Source organism: Podarcis vaucheri, assembly GCF_965113315.1.
Source record: "Podarcis vaucheri genome assembly, chromosome: 14".
Lineage (NCBI taxonomy): Eukaryota > Metazoa > Chordata > Lepidosauria > Squamata > Lacertidae > Podarcis > Podarcis vaucheri.
The window spans coordinates 55,641,790-55,669,687 of NC_138752.1; the positions used below are offsets into that span (position 1 = coordinate 55,641,790).

The 27,898-nt window shown below is 50.7% G+C and overlaps 1 protein-coding gene across 1 annotated transcript in view; it reads right to left on the reverse strand.

The window, feature by feature from the left end:
• The window catches only part of LOC309518174 (vomeronasal type-2 receptor 26-like), a 56,375-nt gene extending 29,469 nt beyond the window's left edge, over positions 1-26,906 (reverse strand). The window contains exon 1 of the mRNA XM_082197987.1: positions 26,836-26,906. The gene's annotated coding sequence lies outside the window, so the exon portion shown is untranslated. The remainder of the gene's footprint in view (positions 1-26,835) is intronic.
• Positions 26,907-27,898: the final 992 nt, after the last annotated feature.

Genomic DNA, 27,898 nt, shown 5'->3' on the forward strand with positions numbered 1-27,898 from the left:
CTGGTATTGATGTCAGACTGACTGGGCGATAATTATTTGGGTCCTCTCTTTTCCCCTTTTTGAAAATAGGGACAAAATTTGCCCTCCTCCAGTCTGCCGGGACTTCGCCTGTTCTCCAGGAATTCTCAAAGATGACTGCCAGTGGTTCTGAGAGCACATCTGCCAGTTCTTTTAATACTCTTGGATGCAGTTCATCTGGCCCTGGAGACTTGAATACATCTAAACTAGCCAAGTATTCATGTACTATCTCCTTAGTTATTCTGGGCTGTGTTTCCTCTGCTGAATCATTTGCTCCAAATTCTTCAGGTCGGGCATTGTTTTCTTTATCGGAGAAGACTGAGGCAAAGAAGGCATTGAGGAGTTCAGCCCTTTCTGTGTCCCCTGTTTGCATTTCACCATCTTCTCCTCTGAGTGACCCCACTGTTTCTTTGTACTTCCTTTTGCTACGAACATACCCATAAAAGCCTTTTTTGTTGCTTTTAACCTCTCTAGCCAGCCTGAGTTCATTCTGTGCTTTAGCTTTTCTGACTTTGTGTCTACACGTGCTGGCTATTTGTTTGAATTCCTCTTTGGTGGTTTCCCCCCTTTTCCATTTTTTGTACACATCCTTTTTAAATCTTAACTCAGTTAAAAGTTCTTTAGATAGCCACCCTGGCTTCTTTAAGCACCTTCCATGTTTCCGTCTGATTGGTATTGCCTGACGTTGTGCTTTTACTATCTCCCTCTTAACAAACTCCCAGCCATCATGAACTCCCTTTCCTTTTAGTATTACTGTCCATGGGATCTCACCCAGCACTTCCCTAAGTTTTATGAAGTCGGCTTTCTTAAAGTCAAGAAATTGAGTCCTAGTATGCTTGGCTGCTCCTTTCCGCTTTGTCTTCTCTACAGCTTGCCCTGTCGGAGCATATTCTTGAGTCAGTCCCTGAACAGGTTCAGCATAAGTATTCACTGTTTGTCCAAAATTATCAATTGCTGTGGTCAATTGCAAAAGAAAATACAAGAAGTTCAGTTTGGATATTTTAGTACACGCAAATGTGATATGGTTATGTAATTGCAAAATTATCAATTGCTGTTGTCAGGGGTTCAGGAGCAGAGGCGAGGGCAAGGGAGGAAACAGAGAGCGAGGGGGAGGAGTCCGAAGGAAAGATGAGCGATGACGACGACCCGAGATCTCCGAGTCTTTCCAGTGAATCGGAAGATTCACAGAAAGGAGCGCCAGTGACCAGGGCAAGGGGGGAGCTTAGGGGGACACCCCAGGAAGAAGGGACAAAAGGGGGTTCAGAGAGCAGCAGTTGGAAATCGGGGCCAACGTCCCCAACAGAGCGCAGTGGGGAGGAAGGGCGCCAGGCATCGGGATCCGGTGGCTCGCCGCAGGGGGGAGGGCATGAGTCAGGAGTGGCCACACCTCCATCGGAGAGCGAAGAAACGGTCAAGCGGAAAGTGGAAGGTTGGGCAAGCGCGCCAAGTTCAAATGCACAGGAAGGCGGCACAGTAAGCAGCCCGGAAAGGGAGCCAGGTCCTAAAGCCCGCCGCAAGGAGACAGAAGGGTCCGGGGGGTCAGCGTCAGAAGAGTCCCGGAAGGAAGAGACCACGGGGGGCAGAGGGACCCAGAGAAGAACGGTCAGGAGGAAAAGGTGGAGTAAGGCTAGGGTATTAAGTTGGTGTACAGGAAGCGGGGACTCAGACGGAGCTTCGCCGGTCTAGCTCATAAGACGTAGGGCTGCACGCTGCAGCTTGGAATTGGAAATTGTAACTCAATAAAGACTTTTATAAAGTGAACGCTGGCTAGCGTGATCCTCTGTGAGCTAGGATCTGGAAGCAGCCCTGACAGTAAGCTCCGTCTGACTTTTGGCACCTAAAGCCTCGCCGAGAGGGGTGAAGACTGGTGCCTACTCGCGAGCTCACGAACGGCAGACAAGATGACTGCCGAACAGCAGATAGCAGATCTGCAAGAAGCAGTGAGACAACTGAATGCCGAGATACTCGCATCCAGGAAGAGAGAGAGGGAAGCAGCCGCCGCCTACCAGGATCTCCAGGTCAGGTTGGAAATGCTTACGAAGCAAGGGCAACTGACACCCAGACCGGAGGGAATTGGGTTGGGGAGAAGAGCAGGCGGTCTAGTATCTCACTTCGATGGGAATTTACAACAGTACCCCAATTTCCGAGCAGATGTAAAATGTGCGCTGCAACTGCTGGACAAGGACTTTAGAGATGAGCAAGAGAAGGTGGGGTTCATCATGTCCCATTTGCATGGAGATGCTAAAGCATGGCTGCGCAATTTGTGGAGAGATAAGGATCCGGCGCTCCGAAGTGCGGATGCCTTCATTAAAGCAATGGATGCGTGCTTTTTATCAAGCATAGACGTGGATCTTGCCCGGAAAGAGGTACACGGACTGAAGCAGGGGAGGGCCAGTGTAAGGCAGTATCATGCCCGCTTTTTTGCACTGGTCAGTGCCCTAGAATGGGACAGAGATTCAGCTCCAGTCAGAGACCTTTTTTGGGAAGGCTTGAGCGGCGCGGTTAAAGACGAAATTGCGAGGGGGGAGAGACCCCGGAGCACGCAGGAGGTCGTTCAGAGGGCGCTGACGGTTGGGGTGCGTCTGGAAGAACGTCCATGGAGCAGGGACGAAGGGCGCGGAGGGCGCGAACCAGCGAGAGGGTTTTCCTTCGTTCCCAGGGAAGCAGCGCGTGAGCAATCTACGCCTCCGCCAGGAGGGGGAGCAGAACCTATGGAGGTTGGAGGTGCCAGGGCTCAGTCAGCTACCAGAGCCCTAGCGCCGGGAGCAGTCAAGGCGAAGCCTCCTAGAGGGAACCGGAAGTGCTACATCTGCGACAGTCCTCAGCACATGGCGAAAGAGTGTCCCCAGAGGATCCACAAGCACACTGCAGCCTCTGCAACGGTAACTGCAGCTACTCAGCACAGAGAACCACAGCAGGGAAACGACGGAGTCTGGCTGGAGACAGAGGCACTGGGGCCCAGCCAGACGAGTCAATGGTGTCCAGAGAAGATCCCAAGACTTCTCTCCCAGCTGTGTCCATTGCTCAGCCATCTTCCTGCGCTGTGACATCACAGGGAAGTCACTCACACCAAAGGGAGTCTGTGACTTGGTGCTTCTCATGCGACAAGTTAACTGACCACACGAGAGCCACTAGAGAACCTACTAGAATTAGCTGTCTAACCAATCAAAAATCAAAGTGCTTTTGGTAACCAAACAGCAATATATATTTGAACATTCCTATTTTAGCCACTCAAATCCCCATACCGAACATTAATTCCCCCTCCTGACCAAGATGGCTGTTTTCTCTTTGCTTGTTTTTATCAGCCAGTAGGGGAAGGGACAAATACAAATGGAACACAAAACTCACTGTTATAGATAAATGTAACTGTTATTGGAAAACACAGCTGTGTACAGCAAAGTGTAACTCTATAAAGTATGAAACTACTGAAAGGGCAACTGTAATAACTAGACAGGTAAATGTAAAAGCAGTACAGTGCTACCTTGGTTCTCAAACTTAATCCATTCTGAAAGTCTGTTCCAAAACCAAACATTCAAAAACCAAGGCGCACTTTCCCATTGAAAGTAATGCAAAACAGATTAATCCATTCCAGACTTTTAAAACCACCTAAAACAGCAATTTAACATTGTCAGAGCTGCCACCCAGTCCCAGCTCACATAGGACCAAGTCCGCCAGCGTTCACTTTATAAGAGTCTTTATTAAGTTACAGGTTTCATTTCCGAACTGCAGCGTGCAGCTCTACACCTTCTGCCCTAGGTCGGCGAAGACCCGTCTGAGTCCCCGCCTCTTGCACACCAGCTTAATACCCTAGCCTTGCTCCACCTCCTTCGCCTCTCCCTACGTCTCTGGGTCCTTCTGCCCCCCTGGGCCTCCTCCCTTCTACTCTCCTCTGACGCTGACCCCCCTGATCCTTCTGCCTCCTTGCGGCGGGCTTTGGGACCTGGCTCACTCTCCGGGCTGCTTACTGCTCCAGCTTCCGCTGCATTTGAACTTGGCGCGCGCGCCCAACTCTCTACTTTCCTCTTAACCGTTGCCTCGCTCTCTGAGGAGGGCGTGACCACCCCTGACTCGTGCCCTCCCTCCTGCTGACAGCCTCCGGAACCCGATGCCTGGCTACCTTCCTCCCTGCTGCTCTCAGTCTTGAGCGTGGGTCCCGACTTCCAGCTGCTGCCGCCCTCAGTTATGAGCGTGGGTCCCGACTTCCAGCTGCTACTCTCTGAATCTCCTCTGTTCCCTTCCTCCTGGGGTGTCCCCCCGGATCCCCCCCTTGCTCTGCTCACTGGGGCTCCCTTTTGGGAGTCCTCTGACTCACTGCTTAGGCTTGGAGATCTCGGGTCGTCATCATCACTCATTTTCCCTTCGGATTCCTCCCCCTCGCTCTCTGCTTCCTCCCTTCTCTGCGTCTCTGCTCCTGAACCCCTGACATCCATCCCCCCCTCGAAGCCCCCCCTTCCCCCCTCCCCGCTTTCAGGTGTGGGTGCTGGGTGCTCCATCATCACGGGAGGGAATGCCGGATACAGTTCGCTCCCCGTGGTTGGCCGCCAACTGAAGACCTCCGAGTCTTCCTCCTCGCGGTCGCCGACGTTGACCTGTTCCGCTTCCATCTCTGTACCGCCGTGCTCGAACCCAAGGTCCTCCCCGAACACGTCCATGTCAGTCTCTGCGTCGGTCGCTCGACCTGGCATCTCCAGCCACTTCCGGCGCCATTGCTCCTCCGGTCGATCGTCCCACCAATACGAGGTGTCTGACGCCGAACCCGCCGGCGATCCTTCTGGGGAACGGGTGCTCAGCGCGGGTTCCCCGTCCGAGTCGAATCCATGGAACGTGCTGGAAGAAAGTGTGGGCGTGAACAGCCAGTCGTCGAAGAAGCTCGCTGGCATGGGTCTGTGTGGGAAAAGGGCATGAAACTCGTCCTTGAGCAGGGGTTCCTCCAAAGCGTAGTCTGGCACCCAGCTATTGGCGCTGGCCCGGGTGCCCTCTCTGGCTAGGAGGTATTCGACTCCCTCTTCTCCCCATCTGGAGTCCAAAATCTCCGTGACCTCGTTGATGGGGTCTTGCTGCGTCACCCCTCGCGTCTCCGTCCGCTCCCGGAACGGACTCGGTGCCGTCCCTGGCTCCTGGAATCTGTGAGGTGCCTTGTAGGGAGTGAGCACCGACCTGTGGAACACCGGATGCATTCTGGAACCCTCCGGCAGCACCAGTCGGAAGGCTACCGGGTTGATCTGTGCTTCGACTTGGTACGGACCAATTTGCTTGTGCCCCAACTTCTTCTTGGCTAGTGACCTGGTCGGCACTGCGTGGGCTGCCAACCAGACCCAGTCTCCCACTTGGATCTCTTCGCCAACCCGCCTGTGCTTGTCAGCTTGCACCTTGTAGGCGTGCTTAGCTAGCTCCAGCTGCCGTCTGAGTTGATCGTGTACCGCCTGCAACTCTGACGCGAACGCGTCCGCCGTCTGTGGTTCTCCGTCCCCCACTCTCTCCCGTCCCGGGAAGGTTCTGGGATTCCTCCCATTGTTGGCGAAGAACGGCGTCACCCCTGTGGACACGTGCTTCGTGTTGTTGTAAGCGAACTCGGCGAGCGGCAGGTAATCCACCCAGGTCGCAGGTTGTTGATTGGCATAGCATCTCAGGTACTGCTGCATGATGGCATTGACCCTCTCTGCTTGCCCGTTGGTCTGCGGGTGTCTTGCTGATGCCAGATCGACCTTGACATTTAGAAAACTCATCAGCTTCTGCCAGAAATTCGAGACGAACTGGCGCCCGCGGTCGGACAGGATAGACCGCGGCAGACCATGCACTTTGAACACGTGATCTATGAACAGTTTGGCGGTTTGTTCCGCCGTGGCCACCTTCGCACACGGAATGAAATGTGCCATCTTGGTGAACAAGTCCACCACCACTAGTACAGCTGTCTTGCCTCTCGAGCTGGGTAGATCCGTAACAAAGTCCAGGGCCACCCTCTCCCACGGTTCAAACGGCGTTTGCAGCGGTTCCAGCAGTCCCGCCGGTGGTTTGTGCACCGGTTTGGCCCTCTGGCAGGTGTCGCACCTCGCAACGTAGTCCGCGACTTCCCCTCTCAGCCTGGGCCACCAAAAGTCCCTTGCGACTAATTCCACCGTTTTTTCCGTGCCAAAGTGCCCGGCCGTGGGTGCGTCGTGCAGCTGCTGCAGTACCCTGGCGCGAAGTTCGTCTCCCGGCACGTAGATGGCCCCTTTACGTAAGAGCAAGCCGTCTCGTATCTGGAACTCGTCGCCCTTCGCCGTGCCCTTGTGCACCTCTGCCATCTTCGCCTGCGCGAAGGAGTCGTCCTGCAACGCCCGCCGCACCGCATCCAGGTCTACTGTGGCTGAAGCGCACGCCCACGCTGTTGGCGCGAAGATGTGCATGGCTGCCGCTGGCGTCGCCTCTTCGAGGTATTGCGGTTTGCGGGACAGTGCATCCGCCATGACGTTGGTGTCGCCTGGGACGTACTCTATTCGGAAATTGAAGTCAGCAAAGAACTCCGCCCAACGTATCTGCCTCTGGTTCAGGAACTGAGCCGTGCGCCAGTGCTCCAGATTCTTGTGATCCGTGCAGACCTGCACCGTGTGCTTGGCGCCGATCAGGAAGTGCCTCCACGCCTTGAAAGCTGCATGAATGGCCAGCAACTCCCTGTCCCAGATGGTGTAGTTCTGCTCCGACTTGCTGAGCTTTCTGGAGTAGAACGCTCCCGGCCTCCAGACCCCCTGTGGGTCCCTTTGCAGCAGGACAGCTCCCACTGCTCTATCGGACGCGTCTGTCTCTACCCGCATCGGTCTGCTGGGGTCGATATGCAGCAGTTGCTCTTCCGACGCGAAGAGACGCTTGAGTGCTTGAAAGGACTGCTCCGCCTGCTCCGTCCAGATGAATTTCTTTTTCTTGGAGCTTAGCGTGTCCGTAATGGCCGCCGTCTGCATCGCGAACCCCTTGATAAACTTGCGATAGAAGTTGGCGAAGCCGACAAACCGCTGGACCTCCTTCCGGTTGCGCGGGCTCTTCCAATCCAACACCGCACGAACCTTGGCGCTGTCCATGGCTAGCCCCTTGTCCGACAACTTGTAACCCAAGAAATCCACCTCCGTCGTGTCGAACTGGCACTTCTCCAGTTTGGCGTACAGTCTATGCTGCTGCAGCCTCTTCAGCACCTCCCGAACATCTTGGTCATGGGCTTGCTGCGATTCGGAGAATATCAGGATGTCATCCAGAAAGCAGACGCACTTCTTGTAAAGGAGTCCCGCCAACACATGATGCATGAAAGCTTGGAAACAGTGAGAACCGTTTTGCAATCCAAACGGCATCACTCTGTATTCGTAGGTGCCCAGAGGCGTGAACATGGCTGTCTTCCACTCATCGCCCTCCCTCATGCGGATGAGATTGTACGCACCTCGCAGGTCCAACTTGGTGAACACGCGTCCCTTGCGCACCGTCGCTAGTAGGTCGTCAATCCTGGGCATGGGGAAATCAGAAGGCTTGGTCATCTTGTTTAAGAGGCGAAAATCCACCACCAGTCTTTTTTGGGGCGTGTCTTTCTTCTTCACGAAGAAAACAGGACTGCCCCCTACTGCCCTGGACTCCCGGATGAAACCGCGCTGCAAATTGTGATCTATGAACTGTTTGAGTTCCTGTAATTCGTCCTCAGACATGGAATACAGCTTCCCTTTCGGCAGCGTCGCCCCTGGTAGGAGGTCAATCTTGCAGTCATATTGCCTGTGCGGTGGTAGCTTGTCAGCCTCTTTCTCGCAGAAGACCTCCAGAAAGTCTGCGTATTTGTGGGGGACTGCTTGCAACGTTCCCAACTGCAGTTGTGATTCCTCCTCCTCTCCCTCCTGTCTGGGTAGGATGCAGTGTTCTGCGCAATAAGAGGAGCCGAAGATCAGCTGTCTCTGGTACCAAGCCAGTGTCGGACTGTGCCTGTCCAGCCAACTCATGCCCAACACAATGGGCGTGTCCGACAGTTGGGTGACATTAAAACTGATGACTTCCCTGTGGTTGCCAAGGCGCATCACCATCGGTGGCGTTTGCTTCACCACCTGCCCCCCTAGCAACTCTCTGCCATCCACTGTGACGACTTGCAGGGGCAGAGTGGCAGGCAGTAGCTGTATAGCGTGCTGCTCCACAAAATCCTGCGCTATAAAGTCTGCGTTGCTTCCAGAATCCACAGAAAGCGGCACTTCGATAGTGACGCCATCGGGTAGCTGGAGAGATGCTGTGAGCTGCACTACTGGTTTGGGTGGGAGGGGGTCCGTGGGTTGCAAGATCGCTGGGGACTGCTTCACTGATGCGTCTGGCTGGGCCCCAGTGCCTCTGTCTCCAGCCAGACATCGTCGTTTCCCTGCTGTGGTTCTCCTTGCTGCGTTGCTGCAGTCACCATTGCTGAGGCTGCAGTGTGCTTGTGGAGCCTCCGGGGACACTCTTTCGCCAAATGGCCTGGATCCTCGCAGATGTAACACTTCCTGTTCCCTCTAGGAGGCTTCGCTTTCACTGCTGTCGGTGCTTGGGCTCTGGCTGCTGACTGAGCCCTTGCACCTCCAACCTCCATCGGTTCCCCTCCCCCTCCAGGCGGAGGTGTGGATTGCGCACGCGCTGCTTCTCTTGGAATGAAAGAGAAACTTCTCGCTGCTTCGCGCCCTCCACGTCCTTCATCTCTGCACCATGGACGTTCTTCCAGCCTCACCCCCACAGTCAGCGCCCTTTGGACCACCTCCTGCGTGCTTCGGGGCCTCTCCCCCCTTGCAATCTCATCCTTGACCGCAGAGCTTAGACCCTCCCAGAACAGGTCTCTGACAGGGGGCGAATCCCGGTCCCACTCTAAGGCACTGACCAGCGCAAAAAAGCGGGCGTGGTACTGCCGGACGCTTGCCCTCCTTTGTTTTAGTCCATGAATCTCCCGTCGGGCAAGATCCACATCAATAGTAGACAAAAAACACGCATCCATCGCTTTGATAAAGGCATCTGCATTCTGAAGCGCCGGATCTTTATCCCTCCACAAATTGCGTAGCCACGCTTTAGCATCCCCATGCAAATGGGATAGTATGAACCCCACTTTCTCTTCCTCATCTCTAAAGTCTTTTGCCAGCAGTTGCAGTGCGCACATTACGTCTGCTCGAAAATTGGGGTACTGTTGTAAATTCCCATCGAAGTGAGCCACAAGCCCTCCTGCTCTCCGTGCCAACCCAACCCCCTCCGGTCTGGGTCCTGGCTGCCCGTGTTTAACCCATGCTTCAAACCTGGCGTGGAGATCTCTGTAGGCGGCTGCCGCATCCTCCTCCCTCTTCTTGGATGCCAGTACCTCCGCGTTCAATTGGGTAACTGCCTGTTGCAGCGCTGCAACTGTCTCTGCTTCCGTCATCTCTGCTAACCGTCGTGAGCTTGCTCCCAAACACCGATCCCCTCCTCCAGCTGCCTCTCTTTCCGCTGCGAGATATCAGGTGTCCGAAGCTTTTGAGAGACGGGTCTTACTGTCAGAGCTGCCACCCAGTCCCAGCTCACATAGGACCAAGTCCGCCAGCGTTCACTTTATAAGAGTCTTTATTAAGTTACAGGTTTCATTTCCGAACTGCAGCGTGCAGCTCTACACCTTCTGCCCTAGGTCGGCGAAGACCCGTCTGAGTCCCCGCCTCTTGCACACCAGCTTAATACCCTAGCCTTGCTCCACCTCCTTCGCCTCTCCCTACGTCTCTGGGTCCTTCTGCCCCCCTGGGCCTCCTCCCTTCTACTCTCCTCTGACGCTGACCCCCCTGATCCTTCTGCCTCCTTGCGGCGGGCTTTGGGACCTGGCTCACTCTCCGGGCTGCTTACTGCTCCAGCTTCCGCTGCATTTGAACTTGGCGCGCGCGCCCAACTCTCTACTTTCCTCTTAACCGTTGCCTCGCTCTCTGAGGAGGGCGTGACCACCCCTGACTCGTGCCCTCCCTCCTGCTGACAGCCTCCGGAACCCGATGCCTGGCTACCTTCCTCCCTGCTGCTCTCAGTCTTGAGCGTGGGTCCCGACTTCCAGCTGCTGCCGCCCTCAGTTATGAGCGTGGGTCCCGACTTCCAGCTGCTACTCTCTGAATCTCCTCTGTTCCCTTCCTCCTGGGGTGTCCCCCCGGATCCCCCCCTTGCTCTGCTCACTGGGGCTCCCTTTTGGGAGTCCTCTGACTCACTGCTTAGGCTTGGAGATCTCGGGTCGTCATCATCACTCATTTTCCCTTCGGATTCCTCCCCCTCGCTCTCTGCTTCCTCCCTTCTCTGCGTCTCTGCTCCTGAACCCCTGACAAACATGAATGTTACTATCTAATGAGACCGTTGATCCATCAAACGAAAGCAACAATCAATGTACTGTACTTTAAATTAAATAAGACAGTATTGTAGATGATAAAAATGTAATTGTCAGGGGTTCAGGAGCAGAGGCGAGGGCAAGGGAGGAAACAGAGAGCGAGGGGGAGGAGGCAGAAGAAAGGATGAGTGATGACGACGACCCGAGATCTCCGAGTCTTTCCAGTGAATCAGAGGATTCACAAAAAGGAGCAGCAGTGGCCAGGGCAAGGGGGGAGACTAGGGGGACACCCCAGGAAGATAGAGCCAGAGGGGACTCAGAGGAGAGCAGTTGGAAATCAGGACCAGCGTCACCGCCAGAGAGTAGGAAAGAGGAAGAGCGCCAGGGATCAAGCGCTGGCAGCTCGCAACAGGAGGGAGGGCACGAGTCAGGAGTGGCCACACCTTCATCGGGGAGCAAAGTGACGGTTAGACGGAAAGTGGAAGGTTGGGCGCGCGCGCCAAGTTCAAATGCACAGGAAGGTGGCGCAGTAGGCAGCCCGGAAAGGGAGCCAGGTCCTAAAGCCCGGCGCAAGGAGACAGGAGAGTCAGGGGGGTCAGCGTCAGAAGAATCCCGGAAGGAAGAGACCCAGGGGGGCAGAGGGACCCAGAGGAGAACTGTCAGGCGGAAAAGGTGGAGCAGGGCTAGGATATTAAGTTGGTGCGCAAGGGGCGGAGACTCAGACGGAGCTTCGCCGATCTAAGCATAAGACGTAGGGTTGCACGCAGCAGTTCGAGAATGGAGACTGTAACTCAATAAAGACTTTTATTTAACGATCGCTGGCTAGCGTGATCCTCTGTGAGCTCGGATCTGGAAGTAACCCTGACAGTAAGCTCCGTCTCCACAAATTGTGGGCATCCACGGCCTCGCGGAGAGGAGAGAAAGCGGGTGCCTACAAGAGAGCTCACGAACGGCAGACAACATGACGGCCGAACAGCAAATAACGGAACTCAGAGAAGCAGTTTCACGACTGACTGCCGAGGCGCTGGCGTCCAGGAAGAGAGAGGAGGAAGCAGCTGCCGCCTACAGGGATCTCCAGGTCAGGTTGGACGTGCTTACGAAGCAAGGGCAACAGACACCCAAACCTGAGGGGATTGGGCTGGGGAGACGCACAGGCGGTCTGGTCTCTCACTTCGATGGGAATTTGCAACAGTACCCCAACTTTAGAGCAGACGTAATGTGTGCACTGCAACTGCTGCACAAAGACTTTAGAGATGAACAAGAGAAAGTGGGGTTCGTCATGTCCCATTTGCATGGAGACGCTAAAGCGTGGCTGCGCAATTTGTGGAGAGATAAGGATCCTGCGCTCCAAAATGCGGACGCCTTTATCAAAGCGATGGATGGCTGTTTTTTATCAAGCATTGACGTGGATCTTGCCCGAAAGGAGGTGCATGGACTAAGGCAAGGGAGGGCCAGCGTAAGGCAGTATCATGCCCGCTTTTTCGCTTTGGTCAGTGCCCTGGAATGGGACAGAGATTCGGCTCCTGTCAGAGACCTTTTTTGGGAGGGCTTGCACAACTCGGTTAAAGATGAGATTGCGAGGGGGGAGAGACCCCGGACCACGCAGGAGATCGTTCAGAGGGCGCTGGCGGTGGGAGTGCGGCTGGAAGAACGTCCGTGGAGCAGGGACGAAGGGCGCAGCGGGCGCGAACCAGCCAGAGGCTCCTCCTTCCTTCCCAGAGAAGCAGCGCGTGCGCAATCCACGCCTCCAACAGGAGGAGGGGTGGAACCGATGGAGGTCGGGAGTGCAAGGGCTCAGTCAGCAGCCAGAGCCCTAACACCGGCAGCAGTGAAAGCGAAGCCTCCTAGAGGGACCAGGAAGTGTTATATCTGCGAGGATCCAGGACATATGGCGAAGGCTCCACAAGCACACTGCAGCCTCAGCAATGGTGACTGCAGCAACGCAGCACGGAGAACCACAGCAGGGAAACGACGATGTCTGGCTGGAGGAAGAGGCACTGGGGCCCAGCCAGACGTGTCAGTGAAGCAGTCCCCAGAGGTTTTACCGCCCATGGACCCCCTCCCGCCCAAGCCAGTAGTGAGGCTCACCGCATCGCTCCAGCTACCCAATGGAATCACCATGGACGTGCCAATCACCGTCGACTCGGGAAGCAATGCAGACTTCATAGGGCAGGACTTTGTCGACCGGCACGCTATACAGTTGCTGCCTGCCACGCTGCCCCTGCAGGTTGTCACGGTGGATGGCAGGGAGCTGCTAGGGGGGCAAGTGGTGAAGCAGACGCCACCTATGGTGCTGCGGCTTGGAAATCACAGGGAAATCATCAGCTTCAACGTCACTCAACTGTCGGACACGCCTATTGTATTGGGCATGAGTTGGCTGGACAAGCACAGCCCGGCGCTGGCTTGGTACCAGAGGCAGCTGACCTTCGGCTCTTCCTTTTGTGCTGAACACTGCATCATGCCTCAGCAGGAAGGGGAGCAAGAGGAGTCACAGCTGCTGCTAGGCACGCTGCAAGCGATTCCCCACAAGTACGCAGAATTTTTGGAGGTTTTCTGCGAGAAGGAGGCAGACAGGCTACCCCCCCACAGACCATATGACTGCAAAATTGACCTGCTGCCGGGGGCGGCGCTGCCCAAAGGGAAGCTGTATTCCATGTCTGAAGACGAACTGCAGGAACTCAAAGAGTTCATAGATCATAATTTGGAGCGCGGTTTCATCCGAGAGTCCCAGGCAGCGGGGGGCAGTCCTGTATTCTTTGTGAAGAAGCGAGACACGCCTCAAAAAAGACTCGTAGTGGACTACCGCATGTTGAACAGTGTGACCAAGCCATCGGACTTCCCCATGCCCCGAATCGACGACCTCCTCGCAAAAGTACGCAAGGGCAGCGTGTTCACCAAGTTGGACCTGCGAGGGCGTACAACCTCATTCGCATGCGGGAAGGAGATGAGTGGAAGACAGCCATGTTCACGCCCCTGGGCACCTACGAATATAGGGTTATGCCTTTTGGATTGCAAAATGGCTCCCACGTTTTTCAAGCTTTCATGCATCACGTGTTGGCGGGGCTCCTCTACAAGACGTGCGTCTGCTTCTTGGATGACATCCTGATCTTTTCGGAATCGCAGCAGGAGCATGACAGACACGTCAGGGAAGTGCTGAGCAGGCTCCAGCAACATAGGCTTTACGCTAAGCTGGAGAAGTGCCAATTCGACGTGATGGAGGTGGATTTCCTGGGCTACAAGTTGTCTGACAAGGGGCTCGCCATGGACAGCGCCAAGGTTCGAGCGGTGTTGGATTGGAAAAGCCCACGCAACCGGAAGGAGGTCCAACGGTTTGTCGGCTTCGCGAACTTCTATCGCAAGTTCATCAAAGGCTTCGCTATGCAGACAGCGGCCATCACGGACACGCTCAGTTCCAAGAAAAAGAAGTTCATCTGGACAGCACAGGCGGAGCAGTCCTTTCAGGCACTCAAGCGTCTTTTCGCGTCGGAAGAACAGCTACTTCATGTCGACCCCAGCAGGCCGATGAGAGTTGAAACAGACGCCTCGGACAGGGCCGTCGGATTAGTCCTGCTGCAGAAGGACCCGCAGGGGGTTTGGAGGCCGGGAGCGTTTTACTCCAGGAAGCTCAGCAAGTCCGAACAGAACTACACCATCTGGGACAGGGAGTTGCTGGCTATTCATGCAGCGTTCAAAGCATGGAGGCACTTCCTGATTGGAGCCAAGCACACGGTGCAGGTCTGCACAGACCACAAGAATCTGGAGCACTGGCGCACGGCACAGTTCCTGAACCAGAGGCAGATACGTTGGGCTGAGTTCTTTGCGAACTTCGATTTCCGAATAGAGTATGTCCCGGGGGACACCAACATCATGGCGGACGCGCTCTCCCGTAAGCCACAGTATCTGGAGGACGCCACGCCAGCGGCCGCCATGCACATCTTCGCACCAACAGTGTGGGCGTGCGCTGCGGCGACAGTGGACCTGGAGGCGGTGCGACGAGCGTTGCAGAATGACTCCTTCGCGCAAGCAAAGATGGCAGAGATGCAAAGGGGCACGGCAGCGACCGACGGGTTCCAGCTGAGAGATGGATTGCTCATCCGCAAAGGGGCCATCTACGTGCCGAGAGACGAACTTCGCGCCAAGGTACTGCATCAGCTGCACGACGCGCCCACTGCCGGGCACTTTGGCAAGGAGAAGACGGTGGAATTAGTCGCCAGGGATTTCTGGTGGCCCGGAATGAGAGGGGAGGTCGCGGACTACGTGGCGAGGTGCGACACCTGCCAGAGGGCCAAACCAGTGCACAGACCGCCGGCCGGACTGTTGGAACCGCTGCAAACTCCGGTCGAGCCATGGGAGAGAGTCGCCTTGGACTTCGTCACGGATCTGCCCAGCTCGAGGGGCAAGACAGCCGTGCTGGTGGTGGTGGACTTGTTCTCCAAGATGGCACATTTCATCCCGTGTGCGAAGGTGGCCACGGCGGAACAAACCGCCAAACTGTTCATAGACCACGTGTTCAAGGTTCACGGGCTGCCACGGTCTATTCTGTCCGACCGCGGGCGGCAGTTCATCTCGAATTTCTGGCAGAAGCTGATGGGCTTCCTAAACGTCAAGATCAACCTGGCGTCGGCGAGACACCCGCAGACCAACGGGCAAGCGGAGCGGGTCAATGCCATCATGCAGCAGTACCTGAGATGCTATGCGAATCAACAGCCGGCGACGTGGGTGGATTACCTGCCGCTCGCCGAGTTCGCCTACAACAACACGAAGCACGTGTCCACGGGGGTCACGCCGTTCTTCGCCAACAACGGGAGGCACCCCAGAACCTTCCCGGGACTGGAAAGACTGGTGGAGGGGGAGCCGCAGACAGCAGATGCGTTCGCGTCGGAGTTGCAGGAGGTCCACGATCAGCTGCGGCGGCACCTGGAGCTGGCCAAACACGCATACAAGGTGCAGGCAGACAAACACAGAAGGGTTGGCGAAGAGATCCATGTGGGAGACTGGGTCTGGTTAGCAGCCCACGCAGTGCCGGCCAGGTCGTTGGCCAAGAAGAAATTAGGGCATAAACAACTGGGGCCCTACCAAGTCGAAGAGCAGGTCAACCCGGTGGCTTTCAGGCTGGCGCTTCCGGAGGGTTCCAGAATGCATCCGGTGTTCCACAGATCGGTGCTCACTCCCTACAAGGCACCGCACAGGTTTCAGGAACCCGGAACGGCGCCGAGTCCGCTCCGAGAGGGAACCAAGCAACGGGGAGTGGCACAGGAGGTGCGCCTCAACGAAGTCACGGAGATTTTGGACTCCAGATGGGGGGAAGAGGGGGTAGAATACCTTCTCGCTAAGGAGGGCACCCCGGCCAGTGCCAACAGCTGGGTGCCGGGCTACGCTTTAGATGAACCTCTGCTCAAGGAAGAGTTTCATGCCCTCTTCCCCCATAGGCCAATGCCAGCGGACTTTTTCGACGACTGGCTTTTCACGCCCACGCTTTCAGCCAGCACGTTCCGGGGGTTCGACTCGGATGAGGAACCGACACGAGACGCCCGTTCCCCGGAGGGGTCGCCCTCGGGATCTGCTTCAGAACCCTCGTATTGGTGGGATGATCGACCAGAGGAGCAGTGGCGCAGGAAGTGGCTGGAGGGTCCAGGACGAGCAACGCCTCCAGAAGGAAGCGAGGGAGAGACGGACATGGACGTTTTCGGGGACGACCAGGGTCTCGAGCACGGCGGCACAGAGATGGAAGCAGAGGTGACCGTCGTCGACGAGAGCAGGGAGGAAGAACCGGAAGACTTCGGATGGAGGCCCGCCACGGGAAGCGAACTGTACCCGACATTCGTCCCCTTGACACTGCAGCACCCAGTTCCCGCACCGGAAGGAGGGGAGGGGGGAAGAGGGGGCTTCGAGGGGGGGATGGATGTCAGGGGTTCAGGAGCAGAGGCGAGGGCAAGGGAGGAAACAGAGAGCGAGGGGGAGGAGGCAGAAGAAAGGATGAGTGATGACGACGACCCGAGATCTCCGAGTCTTTCCAGTGAATCAGAGTATTCACAAAAAGGAGCACCAGTGGCCAGGGGAAGGGGGGAGACTAGGGGGACACCCCAGGAAGATAGAGCCAGAGGGGACTCAGAGGAGAGCAGTTGGAAATCGGGACCAGCGTCACCGCCAGAGAGTAGGAAAGAGGAAGAGCACCAGGGATCAAGCGCTGGCAGCTCGCAACAGGAGGGAGGGCACGAGTCAGGAGTGGCCACACCTTCATCGGGGAGCGAAGTGACGGTTAGACGGAAAGTGGAAGGTTGGGCGCGCGCGCCAAGTTCAAATGCACAGGAAGGTGGCGCAGTAGGCAGCCCGGAAAGGGAGCCAGGTCCTAAAGCCCGGCGCAAGGAGACAGGAGAGTCAGGGGGGTCAGCGTCAGAAGAATCCCGGAAGGAAGAGACCCAGGGGGGCAGAGGGACCCAGAGGAGAACTGTCAGGCGGAAAAGGTGGAGCAGGGCTAGGATATTAAGTTGGTGCGCAAGGGGCGGAGACTCAGACGGAGCTTCGCCGATCTAAGCATAAGACGTAGGGTTGCACGCAGCAGTTCGAGAATGGAGACTGTAACTCAATAAAGACTTTTATTTAACGATCGCTGGCTAGCGTGATCCTCTGTGAGCTCGGATCTGGAAGTAACCCTGACAGTAATTTAATTATTTTTCTCATCATGCACTGATGATAGTCATTGTTTGGATGGGGGGGGGGGACTTTTATCCATTTCCGCAGTCACACAATCAATCAATTAGTAGCTGAAATGGGTTCCACACAGTCACAAAAACAAATTAACTGAAAAAGCCTCAAAACAAAAACGCAAAATAAATAGCAAAAACAAAAGCACCAGACTTAATCTATCCTGGAAGTCCATTTGACTTCTGAAATGTTTGAAAATCAAGGTACATCTTATGATTGGTGCAGGCGCCCTGGAAACAATAGCCGACAGCCGCATCGGACGTTTCGCTTCTGCAAAATTTTTGAAAACTGGAAAACTGACTTCTGGGTTTTCGGCATTTGGGAACCAAGGCTTTTGAGTACCAAGGTACCACTGTAATAACCAGAACGTATCCTTTCTGCAAAACAATTGCAATCTGTCAGCTTTGACAGATATGCAATGCCACTTACTGGGTCTACAGCTAAAGCCACCCATTCACAAGTTTCAACTGCTTTATTAAATGGTTCATTCAGAAAACAGTGCAAGTCATTCATAAAGAATCAGCAGTTCATTCATAAATATGTCTGCTGTATTTTTGCAGCTACAGGAACTAACAGGGAACGCCCGGCTCCTTGGATTTCCTTTCTTCTCTGAAGGAATCTCCACAGGCACGTCCATCAGGTCTGTCCCTGCAACCACAACATAATACAAAACCCACCATTCCTCTGGGAGCCAGCTTTCTGTTCTTCATGGAGTTGGGAAGGTTCATAAGAACCCAGGTTAGGAACCCTTGTTTAGGAGCCGCACTGAGAAGAGCTCAAGAGAACTTCTAACACCTTGCCAACCTTTCGTTCCTCAGTAGAGCCTTTCCCTTGGCTGCTTCCATCACCAGGGACATCTTACTGTCTTCAACCCCAATAATGTTTGACCACGCAAGAATGGAACTGCTCCAAGAATGCTCATATGGAACCTGAACCTCACATTGCTGGGTAACCATGAAAGCCCCCAAAATATCTTGTGTATTATTTCCCCTTGCCCCATAAACAAGTAATTATTAGAACTTAAACCTTCAGATAGTTTCTGTCGCTCACTTTCTAAATTGCAGGATCTCACTGGCTATTCTATTCTCATCTGCCACAACCACATGTCTCTTATGTTTCAAGTTGCACCACTGCATCTAGGCCGTCATTGTCACCTGCTGGGACCCTCACGTTGCTCTCCTACTTTAGATGACAAAATACATTTCTCCATATACATTTCTCTACAACCTTACATATAATTAGTAGATTAAGCTGTTGGTTCATGCAAGAAGGGTTTTCTGAAGTGTTTAGAAACAGAAATGTCTGGCAAACAATAATCATTTCTCTATTTTGGAAGGAAATGTAATACCCTGTATTGGACCTGCAACTGAACTTTGCATTATTCTAACTGTTTCCTCCCTCCCCTGAACTGGTGTACAAGGATACACCAGTTGCTGCTGTTGTTGCTGCTGCTCTTGTTGTTACACCCCTAAGGTCCAAAATCTTAAAAATCAGGTCTATGTTGGTGACACACGTATACTTGAGGAAAATGGGGCATGTGGGATAGAGGAAGAGATTTGGAAAAACTATTGAGCTCCCTTCAGATTACCAGTTTGCAGGTGGGCTGCTTGCTTTCTGTGACTCACCATTCCCAGTGCACCACTCAACAAGAAATAAGTATGATTATTTTGCTCTTATCATTTTGTCTCACAGAGCACAATGCTTCAGGGAGATAATGGTGTAACCAGCAATTATTTCAAACTGATGCATTACATCATCCATCTTGCCAATCTCATGTCAGACCATGAACACAGTCAGGGTGTAAAAGGTTATATTAAATAAACCCTGTGAAATTCAGAGCCCCAGTGAGAAATTCTGAACACACAGGATCTCATGGGTCAGATCTTCGGCACTTTCCCTTAATCAAAATTAATCCAGAGCCATTAAACCTAATTCAATTCATGGTGGATGAGAGAGAAATCTGTCTTTCTGCATAACTGTTGGTCAAGATGGCAGGAACATTTCTGCTGCTGATTCTTCTCTTCCTGTGGCTGCAGGTGCCTCCAACTGAGTGCAAGGAAGACTCTGGAAGATGCACCATGACGGATCCTTTCCAGTTTCCATACCAGTATTATCAGAGGGGGGATGTGATCATTGGAGGAATTGTTAATGCTTTTGGCTGTACATCTGAAGAAATAGATCTCCATGACCACCCAAACACAAAGTTTACAGATGAACTTTTGTAAGGAAATCACTGTCTCCTTCATAGTGTACACTTCTATATGTTTCTATAGACTATAACTACACCACACAAACCATGGCATGCTCATAACACATTTGACTTTTTCCATGTATGAAGGTTAAAATTACATTTTCGTCTCTTTATATTGTGATTTTGGCATCTTCTGTGTTGCTTTATTCCTTATCTTGAGTTTTCTGTCTTCTGCCTCTTCTGCTTTCTTCTCACCTGATCTCATGTTTCTCACCTGATCTCATGCTTGATCCTCATCCTCCCTCTGTGTTTCCTTTCACACCAAGGGTGGATGGTTTGACTTTGCAGCAAAGCCTGATCCCCACATTCACAATCACCACCATTTAGTCTCACAGTCACAGATGTTGTGAGAAAAGAATATAATAGATTCTGGATTACCGGTATATTCCCCCTGTACCATTTAAACAATATTGGGTAAAAATTACTGAAGTGTTGCAAAGAATAACTCAAGACAGAGCTGTTCTGCCTGACCTTTTGGTTTGGACTCAGTCTGACCCTTATGTTTCCCTCCCCTTATGGTTTTGATCTGTGGGCTACTTTTAAAATGAGGCTACATTTTAAATTGGTTTTTTAACCTGTATTTTAAATCGGTTTTTCCCCTGTTATGTTTTTACTGTAATTTTATTGGTGTTAGACGCCCTGAGCCCGGCTCTGGTCAGGGAGGGTGGGGTATAAATAAATTTTTATTTTTTTATTTTTTATTTTATTATTATTATTATTATTATTATTATTATTATTATTATGTGTGTTGCAGTATGTAAATGTTCTGCACAAATGCTTTTTAGATGCTATATTCCTAAAGCTGACTGAATACTGACCGTCAATTTCCATTATCAAATGTTAGGATGTACAATGCGTATGAGGTTTTTTTTTTTTTGCTTATTTGTGTTATTTAATCTTTCGTAATTTGCTGGAAAATGTCATAAAAAATGAATATCTCTGACACACTGTACAACACTTTTATTAGTTCAACACTGAAGTACTACCAGAATACCCTCTCCCTGGTGTTTGCTGTGAAAGAAATCAATGAGAATCCTAACATCGTACCAAATATGAGCTTTGGGTTCCACCTCCATGATAGCTTTGGAAATACAAGGATGACTTATCAGAACACCCTGAAACTTCTGTCAATCACAGAAAGGATTGTCCCCAACTTCAAATGTGACAAGAAAAGAAATATGATGGCTGTTATTGGAGCACTTGACTCTGACATCTCCCTTTACATGAAGACGATCTTAGGCATCTACAAGATTCCACAGGTATAATAATAATAATAATAATAATAATAATAATAATAATAATAATAATAATAATAATAATAATAATATCATCTATTTGCCATCCATCTCACTGGGTTGACCCAGCCAATCTGGGTAGCTTCAACCAGGTTATAAAACCACAGTAAAGCATCAAACATTAAAAACTCCCCAATACAGGGCTGCCTTCAAATTTCTTCTAAAAGTCAGATAGCTCCTTATTTACTTGACCTCTGAAAAGATGGCGTTTCACAGGGCAGATGCCACCACCAAGAAGGCCCTCTGCCTGGTTCCCTGTAACTTCACATCTCGCAGTGAGGGAACTGCCAGAAGGCCCTCAGAGCTGGATCTCAGTGTCTGGGCAGAATGTTGGGGTTGGAGACGCTCCTTCAAGTCTACTGGGCCTTTGAGGCCATTTAGGGCTTTCAAGGTCAGCACCAACACTTTGAATTGTGCTCAGAAACGTATTGAGAGCCAATGTAGGTCTTTCAGGACCAGTGTTATGTGGTCTCGGCGGCCACTCCCAGTCACCAGCCTAGCTGTTGCATTCAGGATTAGTTGCAGTTCCTGAGTCACCTTCCAAGGTAGCCCCACGTAGAGCGCATGGCAGTAGTGATATAATGAGTGTGTGAGCTGTGAAGCTTTTCTGCCTCTGGTAAAATAATTATCTTCTGGTTTTCCATAATTCCTTTTTACCTTTGTTCATATTTCGGAAAAAAGAAGTGAGAAAGAAAAATACAAAACTTACACAAAAGTGTCTGGCTTTTCTCATGTTTTTAGTAAAAAATCATACCTGGAAAAATAAATAGTTCACTCACTGATATTTAGGCAGCAATAGGAATCCTCCTCCCAGGAAGCTGCAGAACACCAGTTGTGAGAGGGCAGAGAAACAATACTACCCAACTACTGCTGGAGATACGTACTAGGGTATGGTGAGATCAACAAGCATCCATAAATGGAATATTTGCTCTTTCTACCTTTTTCTGTTTCACAGGGCTGTTGAAGGAATGACTGTGATGGCCCCTCCCAACCAGCTGGTTTGATCTATGCAGGCATTAATTTAGCTATGAATGTAGGTTTCTCTTAGGGCTGCCTTCAGATGTCTTCTAAAATTCAGATAGCTGTTTATTTCCTAGACAGCTGATGGGAGGGCGTTAAACAGGGCAGCCTCATAGACCTGATATCACTTAAGAAATATTTCATTTTCTACATACTTCATTGTGAATGATAAACCTGACCAAGATGCTGTCATTGGTGAAAAATGGATACAGTGGTTTTATGTTATAACTCTTCTAAAACAAGGAATTTGTACTTCCATTCATTCAAATTCCTGCATTATACAAAACTATAGAATAAATTCAATAAATTCCCATGGTATCTACTTCAGGCAGTTAAGTGGGATGAATCCTAACCCTTTGCTATAACTCTCCGATTATTGTGAGATTGATTTCTTCCTTAGATTGCTTATTGTGTATTAGCTCCAGTGAGGAGGACCGAGTTGCAGCTCCAAACCTTCTTCCGGACGGTGCCCAATGAGAAATATCAATATGCAGGGATTGTCAAGCTACTTCTTCATTTCCAATGGACGTGGGTTGGACTTCTTGCTTCAGATGATGAAAATGGAGAGAGGTTTGTGCAAAATTTGGTGCCAATGCTTTCCCAGCATGGAGTCTGCACAGCCTTCAGTGAAAAAATACCAGCCTTTTCTCAAGGGATAGATTATTTTAGTTCATTGGATCTCTTTAAGACTAAGTCCTCTTTCCTGATGAACTCAGAAGTCAATATATTAGTTCTATGTGCAGAACCTCCAACCATTACCAATGTGAAATGGATGATTTATTTTTCTTCATTAGCTGAAGATATTGCAGAGAATTCTGCAGGCAAAGTGTGGGTTTTGACAGCCCAATGGGCCTTCTCAGCAGATACAATGCAAAGGTATTACGATATTCAAGTCTTTGATGGTTCCCTGTCTTTTGCAATTCACACAGAAAAAGTCCAGAGATTTACAGAATTCCTTCAGACCTTAAACCCCAACTCTCCAAATGGAGATGGGTTCCTCCAGACTTTTTGGGAAAAGGCATTCAACTGCTTATTTTCTGTTTCCAATGACCCCAATGAAAGCAGAGACACATGCACTGGCAAAGAGAGTCTGGAGAGCCTTCCTGGGCACATTTTTGAAATGACCATGACTGGTCAAAGTTACAGTACCTATAATGCGGTTTATGCCATTTCATATACTTTGCATAAGATTCTCTCATCCAGACCAAAACACAGAAGGATGGCAGGCAGAGGTGGACTCGATCCTTCAAACCTGCAACCTTGGCAGGTAAGACTTCATATTTGGAATAAATCTTTGCTTGGGGCTAATCTAATGGGTGATGACACTGCACCTCTAACAGCATTTAACTCTCTCACCATAACAAATGTTCTTTTCGGTGCTTCCCTGTTTTCCCTTGCCTTCAAGTTGGAGCCAGAATCAATATATTTCCTGTTCTTCCCCTTCAAGTTGCAGAGGTGGAAGTATCTCCTCCTGCACTTCCTCACAAAGAAATGCCACCTCTTTGTGGAACTCAACAATGTTCTGCTGTCCTATGTGTTTGTGATGCTGATATGACAGGAGTGGTGAAGAAGGAGGCATGTTAAACTGGGCCTCATGATCTGTTAATATCAGAAAGATGGTATGTTTCTGTTCAGGAAGAACCTCTCCAGAACATCCCTTTGGCAACATCTCACCATTTGACATTGCACAAACCACTGGTGTTTGTTTCGCTGCACCCTATATTAATATTTTTCTATACAACCACTGAAGAACCTCCGACATAACAAACTTCCCTGCAATATGAGTACTTAAAAAAACTCCTGAATAGATGGCAAGCCTCATAATGCATTCCATATAAAAATGGTTCTGAAACTAGACTCGTTTCATTATCCATGTGATAATGCACAAAGTCAGGAAGAGAAAGGAGAAATATGAAGAATGAAGAATGCATGTGAAATTATATAGCTTTGTTTCTACCACTGTCTGCCAAAGCATTCTGTCCACCAATAACTATCTTTTGCAGCCTGCAGTTGTTTCTGGAACAAAAACGAACTTATATGGCTGTTATAATTGTAATTGCACTTCCCTCCCAAGGCCAGGTGAGCAAGGCAGTGCACTCCATGGCAGCCTCAGGGAAGGAGACACAAGGCCACTGGGTGCATCCCAGAGGCCAAGAAAGAAGGTGCCCCCTTGCTTCCCAGGCTGTGGGGAGGTCCTGACAGGGCTCTGGGAGCATCCCTGGGTCCTCCTGCAACCTTCCCAGAGCCTAGGATGCCCCTCCCCACCTTGTGGAGGGCAGTTGCAGGGGTTGCTGACTTTGCATGATTTTGCCTTTGCTCATGGACCCCCAGAGCGGAATCCTCAAATACTTAAGTGCCTGGCCAAGTGTACTTCTCAGAAATCCATATGTGCTCCAGTGTTGGACCACACCATTTTTTCAGACCTTTCCAATATGTGACATATATGGATTGATACTTTTTCCTTTCTAAAACCAATTAAGCTTCTCCCTTCTTTACTTTTTGATCTATGCCTTGTTTTATTCTGTCCAGCTTCCCTCTTTCCTGAGGAGCATCTCCTTCAACAACAGTGCTGGGGACTTTGTGTCTTTTGATGAGAATGGGGAATTGGCAGCTGGATTTGACGTTCTGAACTGGGTTACTTTCCCCAACCAAACCTTCTTGCGAGTGAAAGTAGGAAAGACAGAACCACAGGAATTGCATGATGTCGACTTCAGCATGCATGAAGAAGTCATCAAATGGCACAAAGCATTCAATCAGGTGGGAGTGGACTCTTGGTTTTTCATAAAGGGAACATTTTTATTGGTACCTTGGGGTAAGAACTTAATTCATTCTAGAGGTCCGTTCTTAACCTGAAAGTGTTCTTAACCTGAAGCACCACTTTCGCTAATGGGGCCTCCCGTTGCCACCACGCTGCCGGAGCACAATTTCTGTTCTCATCCTGAAGCAAAGTTCTTAACCCGAGGTACTATTTCTGGGTTAGTGGAGTCTGTAACCTGAAGTGCCTGTAACCTGAAGTGTCAGTAACCCAAGGTACCACTGTACAAATACAAGAATAAGGTCCGGTGTTAATAACATTCTTAAGTTCAGTTATTGCATGAAGGGAATACTACAAGAGAGCAAGCTCTCCTGCCGGTCTTAGCCAGGTCACATTAATGTAGGACTAAAGGTAAAAGGGAAGGCAATTGACCGCTTAATTGTTAAGTCCATTGTAGCGCTCATCTCGCTTTTCAGGCCATGTATGTAGGCGATGTCTGCAGTTTTTCTGCAGACACTTTTCCAGAACATGTGGCCATCATGACTAAACCGCTTCTGGCACAAGAGAACACCGTGATGAATGTCAGAGGGCACGAAAACTTTGTTTACCTTCCCACCACAGCGGTACCTATATATCAGCTTGAACTGCTAGGTTGGCAGGAGCTGGGACAGAGCACCGGGAGCTCACCCTGTTGTGTGGATTTGAATCGCTGACCATCTGATCAACAAGGGGCTCAGTGGTTTAGACCACAGCACCACCGGAGTCCCTAATGTAGGAGTAAATCCTATGCTACCAAACAACACATATTTTTCAGAAGACAAGGGGAGGATAAGTTATTAAATTGTGCTGAAGGAAGAGTACTTGCCTTGTAGTGTTTCTCTGAGCCTAATGTATATACTTCCCATTTTGCCTTCTCTGCCAACTCCCTGTATTTCAGAATCAGTTGTCTTTCCCTGTCCTCTTTCCATCCATCGTCTTATAAAGATGAAAAATTCAGTTTCCCTTCTGTTTCACTTCCAATATTTATATTACAATTTATTCATGCATACACACAACACTCTTCTAGAATAATGAATCAGCCAAGTTATCTTGTCTCAAACTGTGTTCTTTACCATGCAAAAGGGAGCTTCCTCTTCTCCTCTCTCTCTGGCTAGGTGCTGCCCCTTGGTTTGTGCAATGATCGGTGCCAGCCAGGCTACAGCCGGAAAAAGAAGGAGGGGCGGCCATTTTGTTGCTATGACTGTGCTTCATGTCCAGATGGGATGATTTCAAATCAAACGGGTAGGAGACATCGTCTGCTCTTTTATAAAATGCTTCCTAGTCTATTTCAACAGTTCCCCCTTATTAACAGTTCGGTACTCACTCCTAAACAGAACAGCAGTTGCACTCAAATCTGGAAGAAAGAAGACGGACACAGAGAGTGGGGAAACTAGAGCCACAACTTTAACATTGACAAAGTAGACCTGTGGAAATAGGTGTGGATCATGTCCAGTGTTCTCTGCCTGCTCCCCACCTGCCACAGCTTGCGGAGTCAGGGAGGACTTGCTTAACCCTCCATCCCCATAGTTTTAGGGCTGAGAGCCAGAAACACAAAATCAAATTCTGCTCCTCCAAATGGGCTTCTCACTTTTCAGTAGAGATGACCGTTTGCTCTTTCAATGGCACCATAGTAACAGTCGTCAATACTTTGCTTCCAAATACCTGGTTATGTGATTGATAGCACCTACAGTCATACCTCGGGTTAAAGCCGCTTCAGTTTGCGTTTTTTCGGGTTGTGGACTGCAAAAAACCCAGAAGTACCAGAATGGGTTACTTACGGGTTTTATCAGTCGCTCATACTCAGAAGCGCCGAATTGCAACCCTCGCGTGCATAGACTGGCAGACGCTCCGGGTTGCAAACATGCATCCCACAAGGATCATGTTCACAACCCGAGCACCCTCTGTATATGATTTATGAAGAAAAAGAAAAGCCAGAAACACAAAATCAAATTCTGCTGCTCCAAGGTATCAATACTTTGCATCCTAAACTCCTGGTGATTTGATTGATACCACCTATATGGTTTTTGAAGAAGAAAATACCCGCTGCTTTTTACTAGTTTCCACTTATCTCTGATACTTGTTTAGAACTAACTGATGGCTTAGAATTGTGTTTTGGGGGCAGAACAATATTTCTTTTAAAGGAAATTTGAGATACCATTGGGGATAGAGGAATACATTACAAAGAATGAAACATGCCTGAAGAATAGGGTTGTCTTATGTGTTGGAACTCATATATCATTCATTTGATTTGTTTAGACATGGATAATTGTTTCAAATGCCAAGAAGGACAATTTCCAAACAAGAAAAGAGATCAATGCATTCCCAAGAGCCAACATTTCCTTTCCTACGCAGAGCCTTTGGGATTGACATTAGCAGCCTTGGCTCTGCTCTTTGCTCTGGTCACAGCCTTGGTCCTTGGCGTCTTCTCTAAGAACGGGGACACTCCCATTGTCAAAGCCAACAACCGGGACCTCACCTACACTCTGCTCCTTGCCCTCTTGCTCTGCTTCCTCTGCTCCTTGCTCTTCATTGGCCAGCCTCACCCAGTGAGCTGCTCTTTACGACAAACGGCCTTTGGCATCATCTTCTCCATTGCGGTGTCTTGTGTCTTGGCCAAAACCATCACGGTGGTTCTGGCCTTCATGGCCACCAAACCAGGATCCAGGGTGAGGAAATGGGTGGGGAAATCTCTGGCCAACTCTGTTCTTCTGGGTTGCTGCTCACTTCAAGCCAGTATTTGTGCTCTTTGGCTCTGTACGGCTCCTCCCTTCCCAGATGTGGACATGAACTCTCTGGCGGAGGAAATCATCCTGGAATGCAACGAAGGCTCTGCCCCCATGTTTTATTGTGTCCTGGGCTACCTGGGATTCCTGGCCAGTGTCAGCTTCACGGTGGCTTTCCTGGCCAGGAAGTTGCCCGACAGTTTCAACGAAGCCAAGTTCATCACTTTCAGCATGTTGGTGTTCTGCAGTGTTTGGCTGTCCTTTGTTCCCTCTTATCTGAGCACCAAAGGAAAGCAGATGGTGGCTGTGGAGATCTTCTGCATCTTGGCCTCCAGTGCAGGCTTGCTTGCTTGCATCTTCTTCCCCAAATTGTACATAATCCTTCTGAGGCCCGACTTGAACAGCAAAGACCACTTGATTCTGAGGTGCAAATAGGAGTCAACTTGTGTTGATGTCTTTAATTGTTGCATTATTAGAAAATGTAGACATTTGTTGGAATAAAAGTGGCCAAGGAAACCCCTTGTGTGTCCCAATTCTTATCTTTTTCATAATCAGTTTTTTTCTTCCTCTCTTGTCACTGTCTATTTACATACAGCATTTTTCACAATCTGTGCTCAAAGTGGTTCACACAAAAATCAAAGTCTAATCACAGTGTGTGTGTGTGTGTGTGTGTGTGTGTGTGTGTGTATACACACACACACACAGTGGTGCCTTGCAAGTCGAAATTAATCCGTTCCGCGAGTCTCTTCATCTTGCGGTTTTTTTGTCTTGCGAAGCACAGCTATACAGCTATTAGCGGCTTAGCAGGTTAGCGGC